General features: G+C 34.9%; 1 long non-coding RNA gene across 9 annotated transcripts in view; it reads left to right on the top strand.

Annotated features, from left to right (window-relative positions):
- Nucleotides 1-19,789, top strand: part of LOC110598422 (uncharacterized) — a 296,730-nt gene that overhangs the window by 153,567 nt on the left and 123,374 nt on the right. For all 9 annotated transcript variants that reach the window (XR_013438128.1, XR_013438131.1, XR_002484255.3 and 6 more), the window contains 2 exons: nt 3,389-3,515; nt 17,802-17,883. This is a non-coding gene — a long non-coding RNA (uncharacterized LOC110598422). The remainder of the gene's footprint in view (nt 1-3,388; nt 3,516-17,801; nt 17,884-19,789) is intronic.

The raw sequence follows: 19,789 nt of genomic DNA, 5'->3' as shown, positions 1-19,789 counted from the left end.
TTATCTGTAACAGATGGCTATCTTCCTTCTGACTCAGCTGCAGTGGTCTGTTCACCCTATTTTAGTCCTTTTGATGCCAATGAAAAGGATGGCTATATTTTTCTTCCCAAGCACTCAGAGACCCTGAACACTTTCTCCAGCTAACTTTAGGAGAGAGAAAAACAAAAGACAGAGAAATTGATATTAAAAACATTTTTTCTATAGAGGACATTAAGCACCCTTGAGTTTTTTTCACACTAGTCTGAAGGACTGTTCATTTTATGCTCATTCATCTCCACTGTTCTTATGGACACTTCCAACAGGAACAAGGACTGGTCAAAATTTATATGAACTATTCGTTTCTCTATTTGCGTATAGTTATGCTTTTAATTGATAAATGATTCCAGAGTTTGTAGGCTTATTTGCTTAAAGAATTCTTACTTCTTATATAAACTGCTACACTTCGGAAAATATTAAACAGCAAACTAACTCTAATATGGCACTCCTGAGAAAAAAAATTAATTTTGTTATGTACAAAAACAATCCTTAGCTTCCATAAGGACAGTCATGGATATGATGATTCTGCAGAAAATACTTTCCCAGGGCTGGGAGATTGACAAGAAAACTAGTAAAGAACTACAGTAATAATCACAGTTTCCATATATGCAACCCCTTTTCATGCCAGATGCTGTGTTTTGTTTGTGTAGATTTTTTACTTATGGCCTAAACCAGAGTTGAATCTAGGTTTTATGGAGCATCAAGCATCTACTGTTCTGTGTGTGTGTTGTATGTGTGGGGGGGCATCTTTAAGAAAAATAATACAAAACTATGCACGGAATCTTTATTTAGAATGAGAAAATAAACTAGCCTACATTAGAAATTTTGAAAAATCCACAAATATATAAAAATTGCAAAATCCACAAAAGTATGATTTTTTCAAAATTAACTGCCTGACACACATACTTTTCATTTTTTCTTAATTTTTTTTGGGGGGAGGGGTAGAAGACTCTGATATTCTTTCTATTTGAAATACTGTAGTCCCTTTTATCTGTATCTTTTATACAAGATATGGGAGGGGGTCTAGTGTAAGCCTTTAAATAGGGTTTATTGCTTTGACATAATAGTATTTCTATAAATAGGCTGGGAGCTCTTTACAAAGGAGGGATGGCTGCATTATTGATTCCCAGCAGCTGGAAGAGTGACTGACGTTGAAAATTCACTGAGCATGATGTTTGTTGAATAAAGGAATAATTAAAACATGGAGGAAAGTTTTGTTAAAAGATAACATAGGTTAGTCAGGAGATTACTATTTCAAACGTTAAGAAATGTTCTGTGTGTCTTGCTCTTGTTCAAAGTACAGGAAATGAAGAGGAAACTTTAATGAAGTCTCTCCCTTATTGCTCAGCTCATTCCATCCTGAACAAATCAATACTTTGTGGTTAAGCCAGACCCTGACCCGGATGTGCTCTGTGGCTCTATATTACTATTTTATAGATGATGAAAATAAATAATGTGTACAAGATTCTGGCCTTTCACAAGGTGATTTGGTAAAAAAAAGATGCTGCAAAATACTCTATTCTCATGACACCTATTCCAGTCTAACCACCCAAATAACCTTCCTTGCATCAGCTCAACGGTCTTTTAAAATTACCATTTACATATGTTTTCACTGAACCCTTACAGAATCCATTCCTGCAATGTACAAAATGAAGGAAAATAAAGAGAAAATGCATTTTGTAAGATAAAGGGTTTCTCTTTTTTCCTTTAAAATAAAATGAGCTGGGAAGAGGCAGAGAACTTTTATGATTCAGTAATGGCCAAGATATGATGCTCTCTAGCTCACAAATCAAAGAGCCGCAAGCTGCAAAAGCTTCAATTTTGAACAGAACAGCTCAGGGCCAGGCAAAATGTCATCCTTTTTATAGGTTCAACAAAATTCTTCTGTTTTTCATCTTGCAACACAGGCATTAGATCAGCTCTTCAAGTCCCTGGGATGTCTGGAATACTGACTTGTGTGCACTTTCTAAAACATAGGGTCAAGTGCGAATAAATGCTATAGAAAAAAAAAAAAAGGAAATAGCACTAAAGAGAGACGCAAAATGCCTGAGTAGGATCTTGACTGAAGGCATGTCATGAAGAGTTTTTCAGTATCACATAAATGCCCCCTGGAGCTTATCAACATGTGCACTCACACTAATGAGAGTTGCCTGCTTAGAACATAGTGGGGTCTGTAGAGATCATCATGATACTGTCTGTTCTTAGTTACATTTAAAATTTGGTATTGAGCAATAAAATTGACTCAGAGGGTCTATTATTGAGAACAAAATGTTTCAAGAAAAGAGCAGGCTTTGAACTCAACCAAAACTTATTATACACCTATGTTTTCTTACTTCCATGAGGACATTTGAAAGTCTGATATTCCCATAAGTATGCATTTAAAGAGCTCCCTTTTATTAGTCAATGGATTTTAACATTATAATGTTCTCCATTTTTAATTAACTTTTTCAGTTGCAAAGCTTTATTTCCACATTAAAGTATAGAATTGAACTAAACAGAATTAGTTACTTCTTTGGAAAGAAATGGCATAATATTTGATTCTTAGGTATCCATGGAGGCAGATACACCTTAATTCACAGCTGATTACTTATTTATTCACTTAACAAACACTGGAAGGATACTCATTACACACTTTGTATGCTTTACTGTACCCAGTAACCAAATTAATACATCAAGACTGGATTACAAGTCTAGAATAGAAAAGGCCAGTTTTTGAAAAATTCAAATTTCTATGCTTATGTGGATAATGATTAAAGTTAGTAAAAAATACAATATAAATTATTACATATATGCAATTATTTACTAAATATTAATCCACCTCCCTATATACTTCCTATAGTGTGACAGATGTTCTAAAGGGTAAAAATGTGCAAGAGACTTATATTTTATTCTTGAGAATATAAAGTACAATAAAGTCATATTTAGAACTATGATCATAGACTGAAATTACTGCTATTGCAGTAATGTAAGAGTAGATTGCATATGCAAGAGTAAGTGTCTCTTCTGTTTTGATGATCAGGAGAAGCTTGTGGAAGAGATGACATTTTCATTAGGCACTGGAGGACTGATAAGAGTTCAAGGGGTAACAATGGGGACACTCTGCTCACTTTGAGCAAGGGCAGATCGGGATAAGGTCAGAACAGGTAGAGTCAGAGGCTTGAAATGTGGGGTTTGTATCAAGGGAGAGTAGTGATGAGGGTGGACAAACAGCTTAGCATGAGATCATCCAGAACCTTGAAAACCAGACTAAGGAGTCTGGAATTTGTTCTACGAACTTGGAAGAGTGACAGAAACCCTTTAGGTTAAAGGAATAGTGACATTTAAAATTGATTTAAATATCATAACATTCCAGGTGTGATGTGTTCAGTATCTGATCTAAGAGATGGCGGTAGTTAAGCTTGGAGAGAAGAATGAGAAATTTGAAGTATCTAGAAGACTTGGTGATTTCCCAGGTTTCAAATGCCCTGCAAAGTGTTAAGGTGAGTGTGACTGATTTCTTCTTATAGTCTTGTAGATATCAGCCATCTGTCCCTCTGACCAAGAGAATACTGAAGTTTTCTCATTGTTCTTTTCACTGATTTCTTTGGAGATGTGCCAGACCTAAACTCTCTTTGAGTTAACAATGCTATGAAGACATTTATTGAGACAGACATATTAAGGAATACTTTATATATTGAACGCTGAATTCCTCCTAGTAAAATCATCAGTTTTATTTATTTTTTCCCAGATTGAGAAATTTAATCTGAGAGAAAGAGAGATGAGATTTAGATTTGCAACAGTGCCTCTAACCATTTGTACTCCTCTGCCCCTACTCATAATTGACTTATTATCATGCTTATATAATGATGCTTTTGCTTTTATTGGAATATAGCCTCTGTAGAATCCCAGGAGTGTGAACAGGTTCAGCATCACCTACTGCTTGTGTCATTTCTTGTTAATTAAATTATGTATCATATGCACGACTCCTTAAATTGTCATTTAAATAAAATAGTACTATTAAAATTTTAAATTATGTCCATCACCCAAAATGGGTTATAATCACCTGAACTAAAGTTTGCAGAAATTAGCTTATTAAAAGAATTTAGTCCTAGGTGTGGTGACCCATACCTGTTGACCCATACCAACATCTCAGAAGGCTGGGGCAGGAGAAAAGCAAGTTCAAATCTAGTTTCAGGAAAAGCAAGGTGCTAAGCAACTCAATGAGACCTTGTCTCTAAATAAAATGCAGAATGGGGCTGGGGATGTGGCTCAGTGGTTGAGTTCCTCTGAGTTGAATCCCTGGTTACCCCTTACCTCCCTAAAAATTGGTGAATTAAATACTTTCATGAATAACAGCAGAAACACCATAGAAACAGAGCATCGACTTCATCTCTCTAGTTTGGAAAGGTGGACTTAAGGGGGAGACATGATTCTTGGGTTGAGTTTCTTAAAAGTGGAACCTGAAATGGCGGTATGTGTTCAAGTGATTTATTAAGTGATTGTTCAATGGGGAAAACTACAGAGGAACAGAAGGAACAGAAAGGGAAAGGGGAGAAAGTTGATCCTAAGGAGAAATCTGTGTGTAAATTGTACTTCAAAGTTTATTCCAACATAAAACAGAGGTATCCCCACATTCGTAGGAGTTGGGTACAGGCAACTGTGGGAATAGGTGGAGTTTGGTATAATTCCCAGCCCCTCTGGGTAGGAAGGAAGTGCCAAGAACAATCTCCTTGAGAAAACTACGAATGTGTGCGCCCCCAAACAAGTAAGAATCCTAGGAGTTTGGCCAAGGTACTGACATTCTCCTTCTTGTGTAAATCCTGGAAATAAAAGAGACATTCAGAGGTAATTTACTCATATACAAAACACATTCTTGTCCCTGATTATGATGTTATCAGCAGGCCTAGTGAATCCTTTTCTACTCGGACACTGAATCCAGTTGATATCAAAGATGTCCTAAATTCTGTGGTAAGATATCTGAGGCCATATCTACCTAAACCAGAGCACATTCAATGCCAAACATGAATTCCAAACCCCTCCTCAAATTGGTATCTCCTACAGTCTTTCTCATTTCATCAACTTGGGGAGTAAATATTCCATCTAATTCACTGACATTTTACTCAGCACTGTGAGAAAAAATATGAATGTCCACAGAGCAGCCAAGCAGATTTGATTAAGTGTCACGATTCAATTCCTTTATGAAATAATGCTTTGAGATTCAAGGCAAGGTATTTGGAGTTAGAGAAATTTTCTCACTACCTCTTATACACTGTGTGACCTTGGACAAGTCATTTACTTTCTCTGAAGTTGAATTTCTTAGTATAAATAATAGGTAGTTTTCAGAGTCATTGTAAAAATTGGAGAGAGTCTTTACATAAAACACCTAGCATTGTGCCTGGAATATTGTAGTGCTCAGTAAATGTAAACACATTTTTGTCATGTTTATTCATGAACATATTTTCTATTTTCAATGAATGAGAAATGAAATAATAAACCGAAAGACCAAAGGCATAAGAGGAGATTAGCTGAAGAATAAAATTTTGTGAGCAGAACAGTTTGGTAAGCTGTTTCTGTTATACCTAGAAATAATGGAAAATTCCTTGGGGCTTACTTGTACTTTAATTTTTGGATTGTGATCAAATACATCTATACCCAGGTATAGATTAATTTTCCATACTTGAAAGATCATACATAATTCTGTTTCTCTGTCAGCATCAAGACAGCTTCTTCATCATTTTTATTGACTTCCAGGTGATGTCTATCTCAAAAATTATTTCTCAGACTATGTAAGCCAATTCCACTCTCAAAAGGAAAAGAGAATGCAAATTATAATGGCATAGAGATATATAGTATTAAACAATCTCATGTTGAATGTTTTCAAATTGTCTCTGTGTTTATACAACTTTATTTTGTAAATTAATTTGGTAAAAATCATTGGAAGCAAATATTTCTGGTAAGGTGCTTTAGTCATTTAAATTAAAATTATACTTTTTATTGTAATACTTTTGATACATTTTCAATCAAAATAAAAATGATGAGTCATTTAGATTAGATCAGGTATATTGGTATACCAAGTATTGTGTCAGATTCCAGAAACACAAAAACAAAATGAGTAAAACACTGTACTTGTGTCCACCATAGTGCTGACACACTGGTGAAAAAAAACAGATTAGCAGAAAATCCTAATAATATATAACAAGAGATAAGATAGCATGCAATCAGGGTGATACCCAGGTAGAGGCTATTTATATATCTCTAAATATATGAGCAGGAAGAGGTGATGTTGGAGTTGAAATTGAGTTGAAATATGAGTTAATGTTAACTTAAAGAAGAAAGGTGAAAGTGACATCACAGAGATTAGGATGTGCAAAGGCAAGGAAGCATTCATCAGCAAGGGGCATCTGAGAGACAGCAAAAGGTTGGCATTATTTAAATGAACCACTCCAGTAGAGGAATGTTAGTGTGACATATTAAAAATGGCCACAAAATCTTTGACTCTCCATTGAGTTGATTCTATGTCCTTCAATCTGGCAGGCTCTGTCTCTGTGAATAGTTGGGTAAAATTTAATGGAAATGCTGGACTAGTCTCTGGATAAGGCAATCTTGACATACTGGTCATATTTCCAGTATTATATTGGAATCCAGCCATGATGTTAGAAGCCTCATTACCTTACCACAGAAATTGTGGAGATCTCCTAACCCTATATAGAGAGGTGGTGGGGATCAATTGAATCTAGTTTCTAGTTATCTCCAACTGTGCATCAGAAATGTGAGTAAAACCATCCTGGGCCCTCCAGATCAGAGCAGTCACTGGATGAACACTACACAGTGTCACCAAGAATCACTGTGTTGACTCCTAACATAATTCCTGACTCTCACACAAACATGAGATAGAATTGATGGTTGTTATCTAAGACCATTAAGTGTTCGGGTAGAATTTGAGGCATAACAATTGAAATCCAAATCAGTTAAATAAAAGAAAGAACTATCCAAGGGACATATGATGGAGAGCCTGGGATGGTACATTAAGCACTTTGGGTACTTAATATTTCCCAGTCTAAAGTGGTAAAGTTATCAGCCTCTCTGTCCCATACAGGAATCCTTGATTTAGCTTTTGTCAGACAAGGCCATTAAAAAAATCACTGTCATATTATATCAACATAATTTCAGAAAAGAATGGAAAATTTACTACTAAGAAATTTGGGAGAATAATATTGCAAAGTGATGCTAATAGCTAAATTTATAGCACTTATTGTGTGCAGCTATTCCTTTAAGTGTTTTGCATACATTAATACACTTAATGTATAACAATTCAATGAGACAAGTCATGATATTCTCTTCATTTTAAAAATGAAGAAACTGACTTTTAGAGAAATTAACAAAACTTGGCTAAGGAGACAAAGCTAAAATTTGACAAAAGTGATAATACCCAGGCAATATGGATCCAGACATTGTGGGTTTAATAGCTATTGTGATCTCTGCCAAATTCTTTTTGTAAAAAAAATATTTTTTAGTTGTAGATGGACACAATATCTTTATTTATTTATTTTTATGTGGTGCTGAGGATTGAACCCAGTGTCCCACACATGCAAAGCAAGTGCTCTACCACTGAGCTACAGTCCCAGTTCCTCTGCCATAATTCTTAAACAGTGTGTGTGTGTGTGTGTGTGTGTGTGTGTGTGTGTGTATGAGAGAGAGAGAGAGAGAGAGAGAGAGAGAGAGAGAGAGAGAGAGAGAGAGAGAGAGAACATAAAGATTCACCTCTGACTTCTTCAATAGACCGTGAGCTCCCTAAGGGAGAGTCAGAACATCATTATTTTTCTACTGCATATCCTGGCGACCTTCACATAGGTGCTCAACAAACATTTGCTAAATGACTTGATGGATACATTAATGACAGAATGATCCTTTAAAGTGAATAAACTGAAGTTTATGTAACACTGCATTTTTCCTATTAGCATGTTGTCATGGACGTATGCAAACTTAAGATGCTTTTCTTGTTCTCAAACAAGGTTAAAAAGAAAAGAAAAGCACAAGTTGAGAAGGATTCAAGTGACCATGTGCAGTCAACCAATAGAAACCATGCATCAGACCAGAAATCAGAGAAGGGAAGATTTTGAGGAATGATTGGCAATATGAGCAAGCACTATGGTCGGATCAGTAAGGATTGTAACAACTGGGCTAGAAATTGTGGCAAGAAAGAAGACATGACACCATGCTGACATCCTAAAATTCCAAAGAAAACCTGCCAGGAATGGTGGCACATGCTTATAATCCCAGTGGTTCTAGAGACTGAGGCAGAAGGATCCAAGTTCAAAGCCAGCCTCAGCATCTTAGCAAGGCCCTAAAGCAACTTAGAGAGATTTTGTATCTAAATAAAATTTTAAAATGGGTTGGCTCAATGTTTAAGTCCCCCTGGGTTCAGTCCTTGGTATCAGAAAAACAAAATTTCTAAAGAAAACCAGTGTCAATTAAAAATAAAAGAAACTTTAGTGTATAACAAAGAGTCTGAGAGAGAGAGCCATTATGTTGAGACATAAAGGATGAGTCTGAGACAGAAATGAGGGAAAGGGAAAAGTATCCTAGCAAAGAGACAAGCATTGCAAGTCTGCAAAGATGATAGCCATCATCTCAAGGCAATGAGATGGTGGCTATGGAGTTACGAGTGAGTGTTGAGAGTTGAGGCTGGGAGATAGGAAGAGGTTAGTGTGCTGCCAACAGTGTAGTAGATGATAGGCTGTTGTGTCTTCTAAGGACAGAGTGAAGTGACGGATTTCAAATAGTGAAGTGACATGATCTAATTTGCTCATTTTTTTATGGCTGTATATCTGAGAGTGCATATGATTTAGTGAATAGTTGTTTTTAGGAACTATGCAAAGAATAAAGAAAATATATTTTCAGATCTCATAATCTGACCTGGGCGGAAAGACCTGCAGGAAGACAGAAAGCCACCTTGCTATGCTTTGGATATGAAATGCCTCCTAAATGCTCAGGTGTTAAAGGCTTGGTCTCCAATATAGCAAAGGTCAGAGGTGGAACTTTAGGAAGTGATTGCATCAGGAGGGAGCTAATCTCATCAATAGATACATTCACTCTTGAGTTCATATATGAATTAACTATGGATGTGGGACCAGATGGAGAAAGTAGATCACTCACTAGAGGTATGCCTTGAAGGGTGCATCTTGTTTGTGCATGTCCCCCTCTCTCTTAGTTTTCACTTCCTCCTTCAGGGAGTGAGCAGCTTTCTTCTACCTAACCCTTCAGCCAGGATGTTTTGCCACAGGTCTAAAAGCAATGAATGCAGCTGATTATGGACTGATACCTCTGAAACCGTGAGCCAAAATCAATGTTTCCTCTTCTGAGTTGCTTTCCTAAGGTATTTTGTCATGGCGACAGTAGACTAACACCGTCCTTTCAGTTGCTACTGAGTATTTGATGTGCAGTGCAGGGATATGAACAGGGAGTGGATTCAAGTTGGTAAAAATCTTGCTGGTAGAAGACAGAACAAAGCAGATGGAGATACCGTAGGGAATGAGAGAAGCCTTACAATTGGAGAAAGACTGATATTAAAATCCATGATGATATTAATCTTAATCTAGTCCATGTCCTTATGCTATGTGAAAAAAAAGGCATATTTGAAACCAAGTTCCTCTGTGTTTGTATAGTCCACAAAAGTAAAATACTCTGAGGGGTAGCTTTGCCATGCAGAGATGGAGCTATTTTCTTTTATGGCCTCATTGCTCTTTTAACTCCCAGAATTTTTTCTTTGTACAGAGGAGATGGAGATTTTCTACTTTATGATAAAATGCCCTGCCTTGACTCCCTGGCATTGTGTCACAAAGCTTAGGTCTTAATATTTGAACAATAGAAATAGATCTTGCCTTAGCTTTTCTGTTAGATGAATAACCAACTGACCTTGGTTAAACACCTTAATCTCTCAGAGGCTCTTTCTTACTTTGTGAGATTGGAAGGTAGGTAGGAAGGTAAGGTAGGTGGACTAGATGAGCTCAGATGTTCTTTCCATGTCTGACAACAAAGTGTCTATTTGCTTCAGCTCAATCTGGGTTGGGAGAGCTTATACTACTGTGTTCATTATTGGTAATCATCATCATCATAGTCTTCTTTCATTGAGTGTAACAACATAACAGGCTTCATATTAATTTCTGCATTTAATTTTCATTCAATATTCCTTCATTTAATCTTCATACTGTTAATTATTTTATAGTTCATGAACTAAGGCTAAGTGAAGTTAAGTCCTTATTCAAGGTCATATAGCTGGTAAATGACAGAGCCAGGTTTTTACACTATTTCTTGTCGATGCTATAGCTGTAATTTATATTTTCAAGTGTCCAACTGACATCATCAGCTAAACATATATTTTTTAAACACCGAAATATCACTGTAGTTAAAATAGTTAGATTTTTAGCAGAGCAGTCAGTGGAGCATGAATCTGGTATTCTTCTGATTCAGAAGAAAGTCTTACTCAGCTTCACACATAGTGTGAATAATGGCATAAAAAATGTTCAACATAAATCTCTCCAGACCTCAGGCCTGGATTAGTATGCTAATGGTTAAGCTGTTGCAATATTTCACAGCTAGGAATAAATGGCTAAACATAAAAACGTGTATTTAAATGGGGATGGATGTGCCTATAGAGGCACCAAAGGCACTACTAATATTATCCACACTTTTTTATCCATGGAGGATGGAAGGCCTTTAAAGTCAGCAAGGCAATAGGACTGTCTTGATGCTAAGCCCAAGGCAATCTTACTGTAGCAGAAGGAAATGGATCAGAGGGCTATAAAATGCTTCCAAGAGCATTTCCATCACCTGGGGCTGGCAGTGACATTGCTGTTATTCAGATGTCTGATGGCCACCTCTTCAGTGAACCAGCATCTGGTCAACCCAAAGCCAAGGACAACCAAGAGGAATCTTTGGAAAGCCAGCACTCAAATACTCTCACATTAAGGCTCCAGTTAAAAGTGGAGAAAATAACAACAAATAACGTTAGAAGAAAGATATATAAGCAAATGTGTTCAAGAAGGGTATGGATGGCTTGAGAGTTTCAATGTCTCAGTAGAGATGGGTCAAGGTGGGTTTGACAGAAAAAAAAAGCATGTTACATTATATTCAACTTGTTTCTATACCCCAAAAGTTGGAAAATATAACTAACGATTGTTGTCCCACTTGCAAATACTTTTTAGACTGATAAAGATAGAAGTTCATAAATAATAAAAATGTAAAAAAACATTATTTAATGTATAATTGGCATAATAAAATAGTCTATAAAATGTTTTTGAAAGAGAGCCCCAGAGTGAGGAAAGAACCAATAAACAAAAAACCCAAATCAATACAAACAAAAATGTCAACTTCATTACTAATCAGAAATCTTGTAATTCCTATTATTTTTAAAAATCCATTTATTTGTGTTGATAATCTTGATTAAACTTGTGGATAACTTCTTAGAAGAATATTTTAAATATATTAAATGATATATAGGATTTCAAAGTTTAAAAATTATAGGCCTTGTGATTATCAAAACAATTTAATAAGTTTATGGCACAGAAATGAACATGTCTTTATTTTCACATTAAGAAGACTCTGGCAATCATTCTACTATTTACTCTCATTGCAAAGTCTTTGTTTAATAAACACTCATGCATTTGTAACAACTTCAATGTGATATGAAAATATCAGAGATTTGGACTGAGGACAAGTTATAGGTGCTGCCAATACTACTGTGGTTTGTTGTCCTTTTTTATAGTGAAAAGAAATGCTAACTTCCAAGGACAGTTTAGAAAATATCTTAATTTTTCCAATTTAAGTGTTTAGACCTCTTAAAATTTGGAGTTCATGAATTGCAGGTTAAGAACTTCTATAGTGTTTTCAGATTACTAAAAAGGCAACCAGTCTGCCTGTAGGTAAATAGTATTAGTGACTATGTTGTGTTTTAGTTTAGTGTTTAGTTTTGTGTTGTAGAGACTGCAACTACTAGATTTACTTATTAGATTAATGATTCTGCTTCAGAAAAAAAATGCCTTTCCCCCCTTCATATAACCATTATAACTATCTTCAATATCTAGAATTGGTTATATTCATAGGAGAGAGCTTAAGTTGTATCCCAAAATTCACCTAGGTGATGAAATGTTCTAATTTAGAGCAGTTGGTTACATGAAATCTTAGTAGTTATTTGATACAAAAATGCTACTATCAAACCAAATACTCATTTATCAGAAAACAAAAAAAAGTGCCCAATAGAAATGCATCCTATGCACTGTGACCCTCTCTCCCTACATGATTTTACAAAACAGTGATCTCTACCTATGAGACCTCCTAAGATATAGTTCTTCTTGTTTTTCCTCTATGATGTAACTCTGTCTTAATCACATGCATACTAATGGTAATGTTCATCCATCCTTGAAGACTTGTTTAGGTCTCTACTACTCTCATTCCTGTTTCAATTTGGGCTAGATGAACTCTTCACATGGGTTTCTATAATATCTTGTTTATGCCCAACATTGTACTGACTACAATGCTTGCATAATATATCTAGTTTTAGATCATATGCTGTTTATGAATAGATTCAGTGTTAAGATAAACTTAAGTCCCATCTCAGCACAGGGCTTAGCACAAAATGATTTTTCAATATATATTTATAAAATATATGAATAAGCGTGCTGAGGTCTGGGAGTACAAAGATGCATAAAATTCATGAGGCCTATGTTCTGGTTGAGTATTGAGACTGTGTGTGTATGTGTGTGTGTGTGTGTGTGTGTGTGTGTGTGTGTGTGTGCATCTCATGAGTGTACATGCATGTGTAAGAATAGGTAAAGGTAAGTTCAAGAACAAGACCGATTGTTGTAAGGTCCCAGGTGCCAGGTACTAAAAGAATAAAATAAAATAAATATCTATTTGAATAAAGGTTCAGAGAATAAAAATATTAATTAAATTGTGACTGTAGGATAAAGCATCCTACAAGAGGTGAAAACTAAGCTGAAATTAGGATGTGAAAAAGGTTAAGTAATGTGGATGATAAAAATTAATACATTACAAAGTTCTTCATTTAGTTTTCCTTTTCCCACTGGAAAGACCTCTAGTTCTTTTAACTGTTTCTTATATGGCATGATTATCAGAGCTTACTATTTCCTAGTCATTTTTCTTTATACATTCTTCTTTTTGTAATATATTTGTTAAAGAGAGTATCTGGAACATGTTGCAATAATTTAGAAATTCTCAGACCAGGACAAAATGACTCTATTACCTCCTTGATTTGAACGTTGTGTTTATTATATTATCTGTAATCATATTTGATTTCTTCATGTCCATTGCACATTACTGGGAAAATAAGCAACGTTATCTAAAACCTTAGAATATTTTTAAAAAATCTGATATTAAGATTTTCCCCATTGTTTTTTATTTACTAAACTTAATTTTTATGTAATTATTTGACAATTTATTCTATCTAAAATGATTAGGATACTACTGTATGTCAAACATTGCACAATATTTTTAAGTTCAAATGCATAGATATTTTTCACATTTTATTAGGAATACCTTAAAACAATGAAAATTTGAAAGGATCATACAATAAATACTGCATACACATAATCTAGAGCCTACAATTAACATTTGCCTATATTTACTTCATTATATATATACACACATATATATATGTATATGCATATATATATAAATTTTACACATAAATATATATATTTCTCTAACCTTTTATTCATCCATCAAGCCATTTTATTTCATTACAGGTTTTAAAAGGCAGATATAAATCCCTTAAAACACCAATAAATCACTGTTTGTCTACCATAAAGTAGAATTCAATATATTATCCAAATTTCTACCAAGATTTACAACATTATCATAACCTAGAAAACTTCCTCCATTGCTTTCTATATAAATTTAAATTTAACTAAGTTCTAATTTACTTATTGTTCTCCAATATTTTGCCCTAAGAATGTTGTTATGAACCTTTATTTTGTCTTTTATATTCTATGGGTATCATCCATAATAGAATTCATTTGCTTTTTTTATGTGTACTGCAGAGTCATTGATTAAAGAAGTGAAAATAATCAAAGTTTGCAAGTTAATACATGAATAGAAATGTTCCTGTATGCTGACATTGACTCATGATTTTTTTTTCTGGTGCCATCCTTGGAGAAAGGGATGACAGTAAAACACCATGTACCTGAAATGCCCTGCTCCATTCTCAAAAACTTAGCCAAGTTACGGGAACATGAGTGAGTCTGGGCCAGAATGTCCTAAAAAATATGATCTCAAAGGATACTGGCTTTCCCTCAGTCGTGCCAGAATTAGGGCAAGCTAGTGTTATTTGTAAAAAGCTGTTTTCTTGCCCTTGAATCTAGTTCTTTGGGATGCACACAATGGAACAAACCAAGCTAAACTGACGATGTCACTGCTTTTGTAACTTAATCTATAAAAATCTCCATGCCTGTGGTAACTGATGCAGAAACAAACAACATGAACGGGGAAGTTTTTGTACAGCTGCTTGCCACTGGACACAGTATTGTGAGAGGGGAATCACTGTTTTCTGGCAAAGCACTGGAGGCACCTTATTAAATGGATGTACTCCTGTTCAGCCCATTACCACTGGCCTTCCTGGTGAAGCACCTGTCTAGACCATCATCACTGGACTTTCTGGCAAAGTGTCTGTCCTGCCCATCGCCAATCATCTTCCCCATAGGCATTTTTCAGTAGACTTTATGTCCCATACTGCATCTCTGTGTGACATTTTTGATCTCTCAGCAACTTATCCCATGTCCTAATGTAACTGGATAGTACACTACCCCACAATGCTGTCTTTGCTATAATCAAGTAGATGGAACAGGAAACTTCTCAAGAGATTAAATTTATTAAATGGGATAATTAATTATCAAAGTAATCTGATACTGTGCATATTCTTTAAACACTTGAAGTGTGTATCTGAATGATTGGTTTTTAATGTGTCTACTTTTTGATAAGTGAACATTTTGTAAAATCATAAAATATCAGAGTGGGAAAGAAACTAATAAATTATCTAGTACATTGCTGCAACTAAATTAAAAATACTAACTTCAAACATCAAAATAAGTGATTTAATTGTCTTTTCCTGTACCTCTACAGGCATGAGATTAGAACACATGAGTAAAAGCTCATTTTAGTGAATTAAAATGCTGAATTCTGGATTATGAGGTTTCATCCTTACTGTCACGTGTTATAGATATAAAGTGTGTAAAGAACTTAAAATATATGTTTATAAAAAGATAGTCTTATGCATAAAAATTAGGTTCTGAAATTAGAATTATAAAATGTTTCCTTAAAAGGGAGATTCTTTTAAGGAAAGCTGTTGGCAGATTAGTGCCACTATTGCTATAAAATACTACATTTTCTCTGATTAGCAGGCAGATATAGAAAATATTCACTGATTTTATATCTTGTGCACTTTTACAATCTTCTTAAACTTCCTTAATAATTAAAAAGAACCCTAGTTTTAGATGGAATTTATTATTTTCAACCCAGGGGTAGTTGTTAGTAAAATAAATTCTCTCTTCCATTCTCTGATGAAAAAGATTATCAGTAAAAAATAATTGCTATTCTGCATCAGATTATAAAGCTATCACTCAAGGTCAATTAGTAATATTTGATGAGAGTTAGATTTCCGTCCCTGTGACAAAATACCTGAGACAATCAATGTATATGGAGGAAAGATTCATTTGAGCTTATGGTTTTGGAAGTTTCTCTTTCTGTTTACTTGGATTGACATATGGGATCTACGGTAATATAGTACTTCATGGCAGAGTACCTGGCCATGGAGCGTTTTACCTCATGGTGGCTGGAAAGCAGAGAGCGAGAGAGCAATAGAGCAAGAAAGATAGAGATAGAGACAGAGATAGAGATAGAGATGATAGAGATAGATAGAGAGATAGATAGAGAGCACCAGAGTCCCAATATCCCAATTCAAGGGCATGTTCTAATGACCTCAATTGTTTCCACCATACACTGCACCAAAAGTTCCATCATACCCAATAGTGCAACAGGCTGGGAAGCAATCCTTTTAGAACATGGGACTTTGGAGGAGACTGAAGATTCAAACTATAGTGTTTTATCATTTCAAATACAATACTAGAATTGAAGGGAAAAATACATTGGCATCTCTCATTTTAGGAAAATCTTAATATAACTAAATGCCTCAGTAATCATTGCTTTACTCACCTGATTTGAAAACTCACTACTATAATTGAAATGAGATTCCATTTTGTTTAGTATAGAAATCTGTGTTATGAAATTTTAGTACAGATATATAATAAAGTAGTTCAAGCAAGATATTAATTATGTAAATTCTACCATTAATTTGTAATGCAAATAAACTAAGGCTCATTGCATTGAAACCATGTATGCCTGCTTAAAATAATGAATCACCACTTCTCCATGGATCAGTCATGTGGATGCAGTTATGGCACAGTATGCAAAGGTATCACGTGAATGGACTGTAACATTAAAACTAAGACCGCATTAAACCACAGTTGAAATTCAATATGTTCAATTTGTTGTAGCCTGCAGCCCAACAGCTTGATCTTTTGTCACTATGTGCAATAAAGAGATCATATATCTCTTGTGCACTTGTGTCAGGAAAAGCACTGCAACCTACTTATCATACTTGCAAAACACTTAAGAAAACAAGGCAAATTCCCTTAAAGTAATTCAGCTTTTGGTAAGGACTTTATTATTGCAATCAGTTACAATGTTGTCAAACCTTATAAATTGAAATTCCTAAATAACTGGCTCATAACAGAATATCTTAAAGCCTTATGGGTTAAGTAGGAATAGGAAGAACATATATAAGGTGGAAACATTTAAAAGTTTTTTTAAAATCTAAAAAAGGATAGCAATAGTATTTTTAGCTAAAACATCATACAAGAATACAATGAAAGCAATCCAGCTGGAATCATTCAGTCACTTATTTTAATAAAGACTAATTAAATTATAATTTCTTGCTATTTTATTGTTAGCTGTGTTGTTAGTGCTTATTGTGATGACTGAGTAGTCATGGATGATTAAACTTGTTATCAAGGGTCACAGTAGCATGGAGAACTGTGTAGAGAAATGCCAACATATCTCTTCTATTACATTCTGAACTTTCAATGCTTCAGAACTATGTGTGATTCAGATCTTGTTTTAACATTTTGAGGAGTTAGTAGAAAAATATTTTCTTTTCCTCCAGGTCATGTAACATGCATATTTTGCCTATCACAACACTTTTTAGAATGACGTGGATATATGTCTTCTTTTTCTGGTGAAAACCAAAATAACAGAGCACCAATATCTTACTCATCACTGTTTCCTAACATGCTAATAACACAGTATTTTGACCTTAGTAATAAGATATGTGGATTATCAATATAATATGTGGTAAAATGCATTAAATGTTTCAAAAATAAACAAATATGCAAACTTCCTAATTGTTTTTAGCATTTGTTGATAGGCATGGTGTAAATAATCTTATCATGGGTCTATTAATATGATATCACTGAATGCATTACTGAGATGGGCTTTCATGCATTGGAACAAGCGGGCTCCAGCACACCAGTGTCCCTCATCCCTGCAAGGGGTCTTTATGAGTCTTTCGACTGGAAGAGCTAATTACTTCCTCATCACTTTACAGTTGGGCTGAGTAACATGCTAGCTTTGGCAAATGGAACAAGGGACCTGACATAAGCAGGGGCTAGAAATGTGAATTCACATTGGTGATTTTGTGCTTTTCCCCTCACTACCAGAAAAATATGGCTCATGTCTAAGGAGGATAAGACACAGATGGAAAAACCCCATACAGAATCCATCTCTTGGAATGGACCCCAAGTAAGTACAGCCTAATTCGATTACACCTCAACCAGTCCACAGATGTGAGAATGAAAAAACAATGTTTGTTGTAACATATTGAGATTTTTTTGGTGGGTATACAGATAAATAATACAATGAAAGTTACTGTAAAGTAAGGCCATCTGGTAAAATATTAGAGTAAGAATAAAAGACCCTTGGCTGCATTTCTTGTCCAACTACTATGTGCGTGTGTATGTGTGTGTGTGTGTGTGTGTGTGTGTGTGTGTGTGTGTGTGTGTGTGTGTATGGTGTAAGTGGATTAATAATATGGATTATTGGTTTACCTTGTGTTTCTCTTTCTGAAAGTGAAGAAATTGTTAAGAACACTTTCTTAATTAATAGCAATATTATGTTCAACTTTATAATAAAATATTATAACCATTGGCATTTAGAAATGTGAGAATAATAAAGTAAACTACCTCATAGAAACTTGTCAAGGACTCATTAATTTTTACAATTCATCCTCATTCAGGAGGATGCTTACCATGACTGTGAACTATGTTGGGTAAAAACAATAAATTTCTCTATGAAGAAAAAATTTTTCCTATCTCTTAAATTATTTTATACTCATATTTTTATTTTAGTCATATATTGAAACTTCTATCAATGATTGCTAGTTATTATTTAACTGACAAATATAAGTACTATCTCTCAGGTCTCAGTATCCAACCAGTGAGTACTTATAGTCTTCTCTTCTGAAACTCTTTAACTCTGGCTTCTATGGAGCCTCTTTTGCTTTTTGTTTTTTGACTTCCTTACTGGTTCTCATGTTGCTTCTAATTTCCTATACTGTGAAGAGCGATCACATTTTAGTTCTGGGCTGGAGATATAACTCAGTGGTAGGGTGCTTGCCTAGCATGTGTGAGGCCCTGAGGTTTGATCCCCAGCAGCACCACCACCAGCACAATAAAGAAATCGGTCCTGAGCTCTTTCCCAGGTATCTTCCACTATTTTCATATTCAGACACTAAGTCCATTATTTTTTACTTAAACTATATTTTAAGTTCCAGTGACTCAATTCTGTATCTCTCTACACTCCCTCTCCAGGACTGTAACTCCAAGATCCTGATGAACATGTTCACTTAGTTTTCTGTAAATGTGCTGCTTGAAATCCAGGATAACTTGAGTTGAATTTATCTTCAATTAGAAGAAACTTCTAACTTTTATTTCTGTCAGTGACTCAATTGTTCCCAATAAGACAAACTCTGAATCTTGAGATAATTTGTCCCCTGTGTCTCCACTACCATTACCATTTAGCTACAGAGTCTACTTGGATTTTTCTAGTAGATATCACTGTTTTCTTTAACCAATATTTTTCTTCTCAAGGAAGAAAGGATTTTACTTTGTAACTGCTTTGTAATTATATCGGGCTTTATAGCTTGCTTTGACCAATATTGAATGAGAAAAAATATCTCTTGCTACTCTTAGTCCTGAGCCGGTGTGAAGTTCTCCATCTTTCCTCCTTCCCAGCATGTGGAGTAAACTGTGAATGCTGGTCCCTGAGTGAGGATAAGAATCATGCTCAAGTGAATGATTTCAATGCAGTCTCAACAAAACAGACATGTTCTTCATTCTCAAAAGTGGTTCCCAGAACAGCAACGTTATCAATATTTAGGAACGTTTTAGTAAAAGATTCATACAATCTGAAGGGAAACTAGAGGGTTAGGAACATTTTAGAAAGGCAAAATTTTATATCCCAAACCAGACCTTCTGAATCCAAAACTTTTTGAGGTCCAGTAGACTGAGTTTTGACAAGACTTTCAAGTAATTCATTAGCATGCCATTTTGAGAACTATTTGACCTATATAATTTATTTCTGTTTCTTGAAATAGAATTGTTTTTCATAGAACTGAATATTTTAAAGCAAAAAAAGATATGTTAGTGTA

The sequence above is a fragment of the Ictidomys tridecemlineatus genome, chromosome 4 (genome assembly GCF_052094955.1).
Source record: "Ictidomys tridecemlineatus isolate mIctTri1 chromosome 4, mIctTri1.hap1, whole genome shotgun sequence".
Lineage (NCBI taxonomy): Eukaryota > Metazoa > Chordata > Mammalia > Rodentia > Sciuridae > Ictidomys > Ictidomys tridecemlineatus.
This window is presented reverse-complemented; position numbering and strand designations above follow the sequence as displayed.